General features: G+C 42.7%; 1 protein-coding gene across 5 annotated transcripts in view; it reads left to right on the forward strand.

Annotated features, from left to right (window-relative positions):
• The window catches only part of ZBTB38 (zinc finger and BTB domain containing 38), a 72146-nt gene that overhangs the window by 25461 nt on the left and 31833 nt on the right, over positions 1 to 14852 (forward strand). For 3 of the 5 annotated variants that reach the window (XM_033131862.1, XM_033131861.1, XM_033131864.1), the window contains one exon: positions 5867 to 5971. The gene's annotated coding sequence lies outside the window, so the exon portion shown is untranslated. Of the gene's footprint in view, positions 1 to 4011; positions 4409 to 4668; positions 5089 to 5866; positions 5972 to 14852 lie in introns of those variants that run through there. The other 2 variants (XM_033131865.1, XM_033131866.1) reach the window with 2 other exon arrangements.

Consider the following 14852-nt stretch of genomic DNA (forward strand, 5'->3'; position numbering starts at 1 on the left):
CTATTTATGAAAGTAAAATATACCTACCGTGAAATAATTTGTAATGGTATCATTTTGGCATGTTTTCTTTCAGTCTTTTATCTATACCTGGTGATTGTTTTCTAAGAATTGAGATAATATTTTGTAGACAATTTAGTGGCTTCTTTTTAGTTACTTAATATTATATCATAAGCATTTTATATAATTTGAAGTCTTTCATTAACATAATCTTTTAAAACTTTGTTATGAAAATCTTAAATATAGGTAGAATATGGAAAGACTAGTTTAATGAACCCCCATGTACCAATCACTCAGCTTCAACAGTTTTCAACTGCTGGCCAATCTTGTTTCATGTAAATACTCTCCTGCATTACTATTTTTTAAAATCCCAGATCATATAATTTTATCTCTAAGTATTTTAGAATGATTTTCTAAAAGATAAGGACACTAAGTGAAATCCCTTTTTCTTAGAAAATAAATGTTGAAATGTTGAGGGGTAAAAAGAGAATGATGTCTGCAACTTATAAAAGGAAAAAAAATAATAGGTAGGTAAATAGATAAATATGGGCAGAATATATATAGGAGTTTTTGGTATTATTCTTGCAACTTTTCTATAACTGAAATATTTCTAAATAAAAAGTTTTTAAAATGTGGCTTACTAAAAAACTACATTTAAAGATATAGATTTTTTTTAAAGAAAGAAGAATAACCACAGTATCATTATCACATAAATAAAAACAACAATTCTTTAATAACATCAAATATCATAGTCAGCATTCAAATTTATCCAATTAGGTCATTTAAAAAAAACCACACAATTTGTCCAAAGCACAAGTCCAAATAAGGTCCATACAATGCAATTACTATTCCTTTAAATTTCATTTAATCTATAGATTTCCCTCCCTCTCTTTCATCCTTGCCATTGCTATAAAAATTTTGTTGAAGAAAGAGTTTGTTTGACTCATAGAGTTTCCCACAATCTGAAATTTGATGATTGCATTCCTTGGTGCTGTTTTACATGTTCCCCTGTCTCAGAGGTTTCCTGTAAATTGGTAGTTATAGCTAGAGACTTGATCAGATTCAGATTCTTTTTGTTTTTTAAGTAGTCAACATTTCATATATTTTATACAAAAATCCTGGTTTGGGCTTCATTGGAAAATTCTGCAGAGCTGGCATACCCAGCTGGCAACAGTTGGTCTGGGGCTGGGTAGTGACCACCCCCACTCCCCATTTCCGTGGAACATGGATTATCCTTTAGGCCCCTATTCACATTACTTCCTGCCTGGCTCCCATGAGCTTTGGAAGTTGACACCCCTGTTCTAAACACTGCCTCTTCAGGGGCTTTAGTAGACTTCGCAACACAACATCACAAGAGGCCATTCAGGAATGTGATGGAGATTAGAAAAAATGATTTGGACAGAGACTTTCTTAAAATGCTTGAAAGGAAAGAGATAAGCAACCACATAAGGGGAGGCCAAGTGATAGAATTTGGTGAGTGCCCGTGATGAGAGAAAGAGAGAAGAAAAGTAAAACAATAAATTACATCCACAGAGTGCTTTGCAAATATGGGAGGTAATGAGTTATAGATTCCTAACTCATGGTGGGAAACAGAAGAAGCAAGTGGGTTTAACAGAGATGACAGAGATTAAACCTTTTTATATATTATGATAATATTGAAACTTTAAAAAAAGAAAGAGAAGAGGGGTAGTAAATGTTAAATTAGCCAATAGTCCTAAATCAGAACGTGCAAGCAGGTGCTTGTAGCATAATGGAAATTGTGGAGATTAAAAGAAATTAGGTAGAAAAATGAGAAATGCCTCCTAAATAGGCTAATAGAAAACGATCAGGAGCCACTCTGTGGAGCTGTTGAAGAACTGGTAGAAATTTAAGAAGAGAGGAGAGAATCTTGAAAGTCTTAGGATTTTTTATTTTTTGTCATTAGCAAATGTAGCATTACAAAGACATAGAAAAATAAATCACATTTAGTTGTTTTGAAAAGAATAAACCTTTCCAGAAAAGAATAAACCTTTCCAGAAAAGAATAAAATTATGACAAGTTGGGATGTTCCTGGAAATTTCCAGATAGTTCCCCATAGTCAAAAGAATGATTAAGAGAGAGAATCTGCGACTGGTTATGAGGAAGGGTGGAAAATTTTGGAGGACAGGCTGATTATGTAAGTTTTAGGCTGTGGTGTTTAAAACTGTTGCCACGATATTTTAGTTATTAATAACAATTTGGGGAAATCTACTCGCTTCTGGAGAAACATTTAGCTCTAATGAGAAAGAAATGCCACTGTTTGTAAATTCCCAAGTGGATGTAAGGAGCCATTCATTTGCTAAGCCTCTTAGGAAAGAAAGCCAGAGCCGATTTCACCCTTAACAAGCTGTTGACAGCGTCTGATCAAGGTACCACCGTGGAACATGTTAGCAGCACAGAAAGTGGACTGTGGAGTCAAAACTGTGTTTAAATTCCTTTATGTCACCCACCATGTGACTCTGGCAGCTAACTCATGGAAAATTTCTGGGGTATAAATGTTGCTTTACACAAGTAGCTATGATTCTTACGGCTTGGACTGTAGGAACTTACAGCTCTGAATACTCGACTTCCTGCACTAATAGCCACAAATGCTTACACTTACAGAGCACTTACTATGTGCCAGGGACTACTATTGTAGATGTTTCAAATGTTATTATCCCATTTAATTATCAAAAAGCCCTACAAAGGTAAGCATAATATTAAAATTAGCCCCATTTTGCAGACAAGGAAGCCAAGGCACAGGGAAGTTGGTAATTTGCCTAAAGTTACATAGTGAGTGACCTTGTAAGTGACAAAGCTGGGCTTTAACCCCAGGCAGACAGAATCCAAAGGCCAAATCTGCTCTACCACTTCCCACTTCCAATCTCGAGGAAGTACAGAGAGCAATGCCCATGGTTTCTAATTTGTGTGCCTGAGTTTTGTTGGAGGTCCGAATGATTTTCAGTTTCCAAAAGCCTCAATGGAAACACGCAAATTTACAATGAGAGTACAAGTTTCTTTAGGCTGGAATCCACGATTAACAACGGGTGAGCTCAGGTTTTGTAGAAGCCCTAATTGACAGTTAGTTACGTAGGGAAAAACATTGCAGGGTCGTTGTTTTTTTTAAGTGGGAAGATGAATCATTAGTTAATAAATGCAATTTAGTGGGATAGATCTTTCTAACCATGTGGCCTAGAGAGAGAGAATAAAAGGTGCTTGGCTTTGAGGATGTTGGGCACTGCTAGCGTACATGTGTATGCATGTTGCCCAACCTGCCGGTCTTCAAAACACTACTTTTGTTTTTAATTGCACGATCCTTTCATTTGACTTTAAGTCCATATATTTTCCCTTATTTAAAATTAAAAAATAAGTTTTACAGGATTTTGTATTTAATATTGGAATCTACTTTATTCATCAAAATGATCATATTCTTAAAAACACAGTGAGGAACTGGGATGCAGAATTATAAACACGGTACTCCAAGCCAAAAACAGGATGTAAGTCGAGCAAAGAACCGACTTTCTATCCTTTCAAGTCTTAATCTGGGAGTGAATCCTTTCTAAAGAAAAATTTTAAATAAGACTCATACTACCAAAACACAGGATGGTTTTTTAAAAACAAGCAAATAAAACCTGTACATTAGTGCAGTAAGCTGTAAGCTCTACAACGTGAGTTTATTTACTGTGGCAGGCCTCTGTAAATACGTATTCAATGAGCGGTCCCTGGGTCTTGGAAGAAAGATCCTAATAAGCAGTCAGTGCCCTTTATTTAAGGAAGACGACTGGGTCTTTTGCGTGAAATATCTTTTGTATCACGTGGGGAAAATCAATCTAGGCCTCTCCTGACAGCCATGGGAAAGCGCAGGTGACACCCTATTCCAGAGAATTTGTTTCAATTAAAACTGCACTTGACTTTCTCTGAATCCTGCCTCTCACAAATGTGCAGGGTTTGGACGCTGTCTGGGATCTGGGTCCGGAACCCTGGGCCCCTCCTGCAGACCCAGGCCTTGTTCTCATAATGACTGTAGACACCTAAGTGGGTTGTTCTTCCGCAGGTTCTGAATTGTATTTTCCCGGGAGAAGGTGGAGGCGCAGGCCGCTGCCCGCTTGGCGGGGTCTGGAGCCTCGCGGGGCCGTCGTGGGGCCCCTCGAGTCCCGCCGCGGCCCTCCCGAGGCCTTATTCTCCGCACAGCAGGACCCCTAGCGCCCCTGCCCGCGAGCTGAGGGTCGCGCCGACCTCCTCCCGGACGGGCCGCGTCCTGTGCCCCGCGCCGGGGGCGGGCCGGGCTGGCAGAGCCCAGCCGCCGGCGTCCATTTTCTGGGCGGTGCTGTGTGGCGCGGCGGCGGGCCTGGCGGGTCCGGAAGCGCCATGGACCCCCGGGGGGAACGCGCTCGCAGCGCAGGAGTCGAGCCCTGTAAGTGCCAGTCGTAGGGTCTGTGTGCGCCGGTGGGTGGGGGAAGCACGGCCTGTGGGCGCGGGGCCCGGGCGCGACCAGCCTGCCCCTCCTCTCCCCAGGAGGGAGCCTGGAAACCTGGCTTGGAAGCACTGGCGCAGGGCTGTGAGCCCCGCCAGCCCTGGAGGGACGAGCTGCTGCAGGGACCCAGCGCCCGCAGGTGCCCGGGCTCCGGGGCCTGCGCCGGAGGGGGAGGGGGCCCGACTGCAGAGTCGGGGCAGGTTGCGCCGCAGCTAGTGACCCAACTGCGCAGCTGTGCTAGAGGGCGGGGGGCCGGGGGGGAATGCGCTCCCAAGGGACGTTATGGGCTGGGGTCCAGCGGGCCCCGGAACTGCCCCGACAGCCGCACCTCCCCTCCCCGCGACTGTGACTCGGACCCCAGGCCTGACCCTACGGGAACCGAATGATTTCCCTGGTTCAGCACCAAGCCCCTGGAATTGAATGGAGCATGCAAAGTCAGGGTCCTGCCCCCAGGGGGTCGCAATCTCAGCCTGCTACTTTTTCAGTATAGTTAGGTAGGTGTGCTCAGTTGGTACAACACAACCGCCCGCTGCTAGGCACTTCTTTGCAGGGTATATAATAAATCACCTTAGATTTTAGTCCGTCCGCGGTTCCACTTGATAACTCCTGTTCTGCTATAGGTAAGTGACTAATTTCATTCTGGACTTGGGCCCTAATTGAACATACCTTTTAAGGATCCGTTATAGATGATATGCGTTATTGTGCCTTATACATATTTTAACGGTTAAAGACTTCCCTCCTAATTATGAAGCTCAACTATTTGGTCAGGTTCTCATGGTTAAAAAGCATGGGAGGATTTAGTACGTGGTTTCAGAGAAAATTCTACGGAGGTACTATATCTAAGTATAGTGTTTTTCCAGCAAGAGTGGGGACCCATTAGAAGATTGTGAAATCAGTTATTATTGGAATTCTTTAAAAGGTATAGAATAATGCAGTGTAGAAAAGAATCAAATAGAATAGAAAATATCAGAATGTATTGCACATAGTAAGAGTAAACATTGTTTTGAGACTTTGGGGTTCATTTATATAATGTAATTTTTAAAAACCGTGGGTCATTGTCAAAGAAGTTTGTAAAACCCTGACTTAGAGGTTAATAACCCAGGCTTTGGAATCAAGTGAACCTGGGTCCCAGGTCTAACATAACCTAGCTGTGTGACCTTGAGAAGATTCTGTGACCTCTCAGAGCCTCTTTTTGTGTAGCTGTAAAGTGGGGGAACATCTCCTACATTTGAGGCGTATTATGAAGACTCTCTGAGGTCATATGTCAATCACTTTACTCAGTGCTTGACTTATAGTAGGTGTTCAAAACACAGGCTAGTTATAATTACTATTGTGGCTGACGCATCAAATCCTGGCAGCTAGTCTTGAGACATTGCACTTTTTCTTTTCTTTTTTTAGATCTTGATGTGGAGGAAATGGAGGACTCAGAACCAAGGATTTCCAAGTGATTTCTTCCCAAGCACGAGAAACTAACTTTGTCAAGGCTGGTCCGTTCTACCTGAGGTAACTGAATTTGCAAGTCTCCGTAGTCTACATGAGATAGGAAATGGTTTTTTTGAGGGAGTGAAGGCCTCCCAAGGGGCATATGATTGGTGCTAGCATTTTATCAGGTTTGGGAATTACAAAGAGACAATATTTAAGCGAACGGTTACTAAGGAGATTTGGCCTGTGAGGCCTCCATAATGAAGGGGGAACTAAAGTGAGCAGGGAACTAAAGTGAGCAGGGCTCCAGGACAACTGTTTTCTCGTTCCAGTTCTGCCAGTGACTGTCTTGGGAACTTCAGTAAATCTCTTTATAGATCGCTAGCTTGTCTAAGCTGGAAGGACAGTCAGATAATCACTGAGGCCCAGAGAATTTAAATGTGTGACCCAGTGGGCTAGAGGCAGGCCTGGAACCTGATCTCATTTGCTCAGTCATGCAGCCAGCCTCAGGGCTTGCTGTGGGGTGAGCACTGTGCTAGGCATTCAGGATAGACGGGTGAAGAGCCCACCCCCCAGGACACTTGCACTTTGTGCAGGCAAGTGCTGACAGCCCAGCCCACTAAACACTACCTTTGAGGTACATGCAAAGCCCCAGATGATGACAGTAACAACTACCATTTATCAAGCACTTGTGTGTGTGTATGTGTGTGTGTAAGGCAGTGTGTTAAGCGATTAAGTGTTGTATTTTTACTTATTCCTCAATACTCCTGCGAGAGAAGAAAGAATAGACGTAAAGGATTGAAGTGTGAAAATGCACAGGCAGGTCATGGCGGTCTTTGCATCTCATGCTGCGGTTATGGTGCACGTTCTGTATGCAAAACACAGTGCTAGGACCACAGGGCTGAAGGTAAAGGGCTTGCGCTGGAGGGGCTTGCAACCTAAACTTCGAAGAAGAAGCGTAGTCTAATAGGCAGTGCCTGACAGTCATCCCTCCTTCGCCTGCTTCTCCAGCATTGAGAGTGGGATCTGTCACAGGAGGAGTTGACATATCACAGTTCTTGCCCCTCGATGCAATTTTTTAACATTTTTCAAATTTAACATATCCTTCCATCCCTCTATGAAAACTCATACTTTCAGTTTACAAACAATAGGAAGGTCTTCTCTAAATTCATTTGTTTATGTGTTCATTCAGTAAAGATTCATCGAGCTCCTGCAAGGCACTTGGGTATTCAAGACCAAACAGTGCTATGCTTTTTCCATCATCATGTTAGTCATATTCAGTCTCTTAGCAAGGAATTATTGTTCACCTGTTAGAGATTTTTCTGTTGTTAACATGTGAGAATATCAGCTCCAACCCATAAATAGGATTCCAAGTGGGTATGTAGGAAAATCTTTTTTTAAATCTTCAGAAAGGAATTTCTTACTCCCCTTTTAAATTTTGCTTTTGCTGTTACTGTCATCTGCCAGCAGAGGCCATTTATTTGTATACACTTAACCTATAGACAGAGGAAAAAAAACCAGTTTGGCAAGTGGCCTTTCTTTGACTCAAAATGTTCTGTCCACTTTGCTGGAGGCCACACAGGACTATGAGTGTTCAGAAGTAAAGCAATTTAAGAGCTACTGTAATTTTACAAGGTACAAAGTTAGAGATAGTGCCAATAATTACATTAAGCAACGGTAATCAGATTGTAAGCCTTGTTGAATGCTACTTGTAATAAACTTAAGCTCCAAATAGAACAAGTGAGATGCTGAATGTAAATAGGCTTTCTAAACTTTTAGAAGTCCTATTGATGTTATACAGCAAATATTTATTAAGTGTCTACTATGAGTGTGACACTGTGCTAGAGAGAATGGAGGAGTGCGTGGCAAAAAGATGTGGTACCTTCCCTCTCAGACCCTGTTTTTGTAGGTGAGGAAATAAAATATGCAAAAATAACTGTGTGGTAAATGCCAAAAAAAGATATTTTGGCAATTTGAGGAGGAAGAGGTCCCTTTTCCCTCTAGGGACTCTTTCTTGAGGAAAGCATGTAAGCAAGTTCTTGAAGGATGTGGAGTTTCCACCAAAGAGAAGAGAAGGAGGCATTTAAAATAGAAGGGAGAGCAGGAGAACAGGAAAGCATGGAGCATAGTCAGGGAAAGGTAGTGGGCCCAGTTGAGTTAGAACTGGTCTGTATAGGCATCAAGTGGGAAAGAAAGCTGGAGAATATTTGGTGCCGAATAATTGTGGTCTTGAATGCCACGCTGGGACATATGAATGTATTAACCAATAGGAGTCACTGGAGATATTTGAACAGGGGTGTCATGGCTGTGCGTCATGAGGAGACCGGGAGGAAAAGCAGGGCAGAAACCAGAGACAGGGAGACTAGTTAGAAGGCTCCCACAGGTCACCAAGGAAAAGGGTCGAGGGGAAGGCCTAAAAGGGGTGATAGCAGTGAAATGGGAAAGGAATAGATGCAAAGGGAAGAATTGACACCATCTGACATCTCAGTAGAGAAGAAACAGCTGAGCCTGGTACTCAGTCAGGAAACGTGGAAGGAGATGAGGAGCTGCATGTAAGAGGTGCCGAGTTTGAAGTGTTGAAGTATGATGTCTCCCAGACAGATTGGGGCTTTGTGCTCCAGAGGAAGGCCAGGACTAGTTGGGGAATCATTGGGATATAAATAAGTCAAGAGGTGGGAGAAGAGATTTTCCAGAGAGAGACTATAGGGAGGCAGAGGTTGAGGACAGAGCTTTATGAGAAATGAAAGAAAGACCTAGGGAGGATCTAGAGAGAAGTCTGGCAAGAGAGCAAGGAAGCACCACAAGAGAACGTGACTCCAGAAGCCAGCAGAAGGGGGTTTCCCAACGGAGCGAACCTGGCGTGGCAGATGTTGGAGGGGGCGGGGGAGGTGCAAGATGGCCATTGGATTGACAATTGCTCGATCACACATTTGTTGGTGTTTTCTTTTGTAAGGTAATGTAACTTGCAGAATGAATATTAAGATGTTTCATTTGCAAAACTTTGTAGCTTGCGTGAATCAAGTATCAGTGTTAAATTTGACTGTAGCGAGCCTCAAAATACACTTCTGATTACTAAAATTCAGGCTGTTAAATGTGGTTTTGATAGTAGTCATACATTTTATTCTGTTGTCATCAGATAGACCAAAGACTTTTGATTCAGTAAGTTCTTTAAAAACTACATTTCTGTTGATGTAAAAGGTTTCTAAAAGTAATTTAATTCTTTTGCCTTTTTACCTTATGGCTGTCTTATGACGTGAGTGTGTGTGTGTGTGTGTGTGTTTCATGGGCATATGAGCTGAATACAATGGAATGAAAAGACTGGGGGTAGATAAATCTAGTTTCACAACCGCACTGGGCCATTTTCCAGGCTTGTGACTTCAGAAAAGTTACTTTCTGTCTAAGCCTAACTTTTTCCATCCATAACTCAAATAGGATTATTTTGAAGATTGAGTAATAATGTATAATTTGGTCAGGATCTATACCATAGTAGGCAATTAATAAATGCTGATTCCCTTCCCCTTACAACCTTGTATAGATATGAACATTTCTATGTAAAGTACATCTATACACAAAGCCTTGTCTTTATGACTCACTTTAAATGCCTTAATTTTATCATGGAAAAAGCATACCTTCCACTATAGCTAATCTATGCTGTCATATAGTTCAAGTGACCTTACAGTTTAATATGGATAAGAATCAACCTGGGGAACTGAACTAACATGGAGGTTCCCAAGCCCCTGGCACATAGATTCTAATCCAGGGAATTTGGGGTGGGGCCCTGGTAATCTTCATTTGAAATAGTCACTTCTGTGATCAAGACTAGCAGATGCCAGTTGCTAGGAAGGGATAAACTCGAGGCTTGAAATGCTGACTTCAAATCCAATTTCTGTTAAGGCATATCTATGCTCAAAAGTTTTATATTTGCATCATTAATGTTTGCGGATTATATTTGTGGTAAGATAAAAACAAATGGATCCCAGCTAATCAAGGAATGGTGGTATTATTACACCCACCATCGCTGTCTGCTGTGTATCCATAGCAGTTCTGGGTGGCACACAACTTCCCAATCAGCTTCTTTTCCTGTTGTACAAGTGCCCAGAGTTTGCAAAACCAATGTAACTTTGAACGGTGTTACCTTTAATATATTTAATGGCAGCAGCATTGCACAGTCATGCCATTAAAACTATTTTAATGCATATATCCATCTGACTCTGGGTCTTCTGGTCCGTGAACATCTGTCATATTATATTTCCCTCATTCTCCGCATCTTGGAATCATAATTTTGAGGCCAGTTCATATTGTTTATCTGTCACAGCCTCATTTTATAGGAAAATAATAATTTATCCTGTTTTTCCTCCTAGTCCTAGCTCTCTGCTTATTCACAAGAAAGGATTGAGACATACATACATGTTTGGTGTTTAAACTGTGTATGGAGGATACGAAACATACTTACTTGTGTGTATTGATCTGTGCTTTATGCTCCTTGTACATAATTTAAAAATCAAATGACTTAACAGGAGTATGCTTATTAAAACTGCTGAATTATTTTATGTTGTCGTCATTCCATTGATAGTTTGCTTCTCTTGTAAGAGGATGCTGATAGCCTGGAGCTTTTTCTAGAAACGGGGTTTCTCTGTCTATACCCATGGCTCCAACAGAAGACAGAACTGGCTTTCATGTAGTCAATTCTACACCTTATGTGCATTATCTCGATCATCTTGTTAGAAGCTCATAAAAACCTAGTGTGGAGGCAGTTGAGGCAGAGAGTCCCAGTAATGCGGCCAGTGTTGCAGAGGTGAGATTTTCACACCCTGGGGTCTTATCTGACTCCAAAGTCCTGCCTCTTCTCTCCTCACCCATGTTGTGTTCCCTGCCACATCCTGAGTATGCACTAGATCATTGTTCTTGATTGTAGCTTGGAGACTGAGAGACCCTTGTCCTTGGTGTTATTGTAACCTCAGAAGTTTTGACAAGAAGCAAGTAGAGCAGAGGTAATGGGCAAACTTGAATTTTTTCAATAAATATCAACTCTGTGTGCCAGGGACCAGAGCGGGACCCCATAGGGCCTCCTTATCTCCCTCACCTGCCGTTATCTACCATCTATGTGCTGCTGCAAGCTTTCTTTTAGAGTTAAAACACCAATGGATTTCTGCACTGATAAGATCATTTTATGTCTCACCAGAGCTGTCACTCTCCCTGTGCCTGGCTAAATGTTCCCAGAGTGGCCCGTTGAAAGTTTAAAAGAGTTCCTTGGGGAATTGTCCAGAGGTGCTCAGGAAGTGTTTGTTGATTACCCTCTGAGGTCCTGAGGAAGTCTACAGGGGAGAAGGAAAGAACAGAGACCAGAGGGAGAGAACAGAGGAAGGTAAAAAGACCTCCATGTGAGAGAGCAGGCGGAAGGCCTGGCACTTGTTCCCTTGCCCCACTCTGTAACCTTGGGAAAGAAAATCAACTAAGTTTGCTGGCTTGGTTTCTTCACCTATAACCAGAGGTTTGGCTCAGTGATCACTAAGGTTCCTTCCAGCTTTAAAGGACAATAATTCTGTTTCCTCTCCAGCAGAAAAGCAGAGGTGCTGAGACCAGCAGATGGTAAACTCCATGCCTGAGGTCTTCCAGGGGCCCTGATTTCAAAGCTCCCTCCTTCTGTCTGATACACTCGTACTAGCCAGACTTTGGGTGCTGCCTTTACCCCACACGCTTTTAAGGAAAGTGCCTGAATTCAAGGGTGGGAGGGATTGTCTGCTTTGGAGGATATGAAGATTCTTACAGAAAGATTGAAACTGGCTAGGAGTCTGTCAAAAGTTACAGAGTGGGAGGTAGGGAATCATGATTTTCAGGTTTTATGGCTAGAAAGAACCTTAGAAATAAACTAGCCCAACTTCTTCACCTTCCAGATCGGGAAACGGGAGTCCTGCAAAGTCACAGGACTTGCTCAAGGTCACACAGTGGCAAATTGGGAACAGAACCCAGTGTCTTATGCCCAGTCGGGTACACTCTCTGCAGAAACTGGTAGGTCTTGTCCTAAGGCAGGTTATTGGGAAAGCAGGCGATGGCAGTCTGTAACAAGATTTAAAAGGGGCTGGAGAGAGCGAACCATAATATCTGCTGGGCTTCTAGCAGACACACAGTAGGACACCGTGACGCAAACTTCGGTTCCTGTTGAAGCGCTTGGATTCTTGCCAATTAAGGTAGTCAAGAAAATGTCTTTTTAACCTGGGAGAGGCATGCCTAAATGGCTGTTTCCTTGTTTGTTTGTTTTTTTTGAAAGCATTTTTCTTCTCTAAATGAAAATTGCTAAGCTATAGAATAATTTCATTTTGAGAGGAAGTAAACGTTTTCTCAGGGAGTATGTGCGCACCCCATATTGCTGGCTACTGCTAACAGTGTGCTCATCCCAGGGTGCATTCTGGGAATGAGAAATCCAGTGGCTGTTTAAGTCCTAGAGGGGCATCTGGGGGTTATTTCAACAACCCATGAAGGCAGGCTTTGTGCAAGGTGAGATGGATATGAGCTGTCACTTCCTGCTTTGTGAGTTAAATAGTGTTTCTAGGCCCTGTTTTGTTTGTGTTCTTCTTCCTGTTCATGTGTTAGAACAACTTCTGGTTTTTTGTAGAATTGATTACATTAGATAATAAGACCACCAATTCAAGTAAAAACAGAGGCAAAAGTGTTACCTTACCAGGCATGAGAGACTCATGTTCAAATCACAGACTCCCCAAACTTGCATGCATTTTTATGTAAGTATGGAAGTTTCTGATTAGCTCTAATATAATAGAATGTTGCTTCGCTCCTAGACCGGCGTGAGGATTTCCTTTTTTACAAACCTGATCAGCATTCTGGTCTGTCCCTGCTTCTACCTGTTTGTTCTGGTCTTATCCCTGACACGAACTCAAGGAGCAAGGTTTCTCAAGGTCTCCGTGCTGTCTCTCATGCTCATCCCTGGAAACACTTCAGTCTTAACCTGCTGCCGGGAGCCTGTTGTGGAACCACACTCTCTGTTGTGTGTTCTGCCCTTTCCTGGGACCAGTGCAAGTTCTATAGTTGCTTTCACGGGAGAGGAAGGGAGGACCACTTTGAGGAAGCAGACGGTACTAGGATAGACGGAAAAAGCAATGACGTGGCAGTGAAATGAAGCCCCAAATGGGGTTTTACTCAGATGTTAGAGAACTGGCCTACCCCAACTGCTGCGCAAAATAGGGTTAAAAAAACAAACAAACCTGACCTTTAAAAATTTTCCCGTCAAGGTCTAGCAATTCTGGAGTTTCTTTAGCCACTATACACTGTAGGTTGACTTTTTGCACAGAAGCACTGTAAGTTACCCAGGAGAACATTTTTTTTCCTAAATGAACATACACTACAAAGTGAGTTTATTACCCAGTTTTGTGGTATATTTGATATTCCTAATATTTGCTTTTGATTCTGACATTTTCAGAAAAATCAGTCAAGAGCATTTTGCCGCGTCTGAATGATCTATTTTAGGACTTTCTTTTCTATGTAATGATATGAGTTTCTGATAAGGTAATTTGCGTTCCTCTCTATTTTAGGAAATACTTTTTGAGGGTATTTTTTCTTTTATGATTAAATGGGAGTGTAACCTCCAATCCTAGCAGCTACCTTACATTAAAAATGACCCATTTTCCACCCATGAGGTTCCCTTAGCAGGGAGGATAAATAAAAGTGGGGTGATTAGTCATTGTGGCGTTCAGCAAACAAATACTTTGGAGGCCATGATTTATATTACCGGTGGGGGGTGGGGGGGAAAGGTTATATCTGTCTCTAGATAATTACTCTTGTGAAAGGTAAGTGCCCTGTATTCCCAGAGGGTCCCTTGACTGCCCTGTTGTTGTGTTCACGTTTCTAGAACTGGTGGCCATTTTCTGTGACTTTGAATCCCTGTGTGAAACTCCTCCCACTGTGAAGTCTGAGCATTTGTTTTCTAAAATGAAAGCACAAGCAGAAACTGGAGCTGTTCTACAGAACAGCCTGTTCTTTAGATTTTTTTTTTTTTTTTTTTTTTAGATTGGTATATTTAAAGCGTAATTTTTCTAAACAGCCTGTTGTGGGCTTTTCTCTGCAGTGGGTTTGGGTTTGTTTGGAGAATTTTACATTTTTTAATGCAGACAACTTCTTGTGTAATTGCTCCCTGTTCCTCCTGCCCCCAGATAATTTCACTCTAAAACAGGTGAACAGGGAAACTGTTTGCATACCCAACTAGTGCCAGAAACCTTCATTCGGTTTTAATTACATTTGTTTGGGGGGTAAAGTTGGCAAGAGCTAACTAGCACCTCGCTCCTTTAATATATTTCCCTCCCCCGGCCCAACAGTTTTCCCAGTCGATTTCTTTTGTCTAAACCATCGTGCATCCATTTGTGAGATCAGCCATAGTCTGTGTAGCATTTCTGCGGTAGAAAAGCTCTTGTGCTTCTAATAGTACCTCAGACCTACCGACGGGCTGCTTGACAGCTCTGCCAGTCACCTGCATCTCCTGAACCCCAGGAAGAGGTGACTGTTTCACATTCCTGTGCCCTCAAAGAGCTGTGCTGCCTGCCACGCCTGGCCTCCCTCCAGAGACTGCAGCATTGCCAGTGGCGGCTTCAAACTGGGCAAATGGGAGGCGGGAGAGACATGGTGGGAAAGCAGGGGAGAAGGAATGGGGTAGACGAAGGCACGTGCAAGGAGCGTAGGTTCATAAAAATTATAGTTGTACCTTTTGTGTCAGAAACCACTGCAAGTGGGGGGCTGTCTATTGAAGGTGGGTGGAGGCGTGGCAGAACAGGACAAGAGCAGGAGTGGCTTTTCTCCAGGAGGTCCCCACCAGCACAAGAGCTGTCCAGACGTAAGGGATCAGCTCTGCACACACCCCCAACCTCCATCCGGCCCATCTCTAGCAGCATTTGCTCCCTTGGGTTGACCACCACTGTTCCATCCTCGATTCCCTAAGGAGACTTGTGGTCTTGGTAGG

Source organism: Rhinolophus ferrumequinum, chromosome 17 (genome assembly GCF_004115265.2).
Source record: "Rhinolophus ferrumequinum isolate MPI-CBG mRhiFer1 chromosome 17, mRhiFer1_v1.p, whole genome shotgun sequence".
NCBI lineage: Eukaryota > Metazoa > Chordata > Mammalia > Chiroptera > Rhinolophidae > Rhinolophus > Rhinolophus ferrumequinum.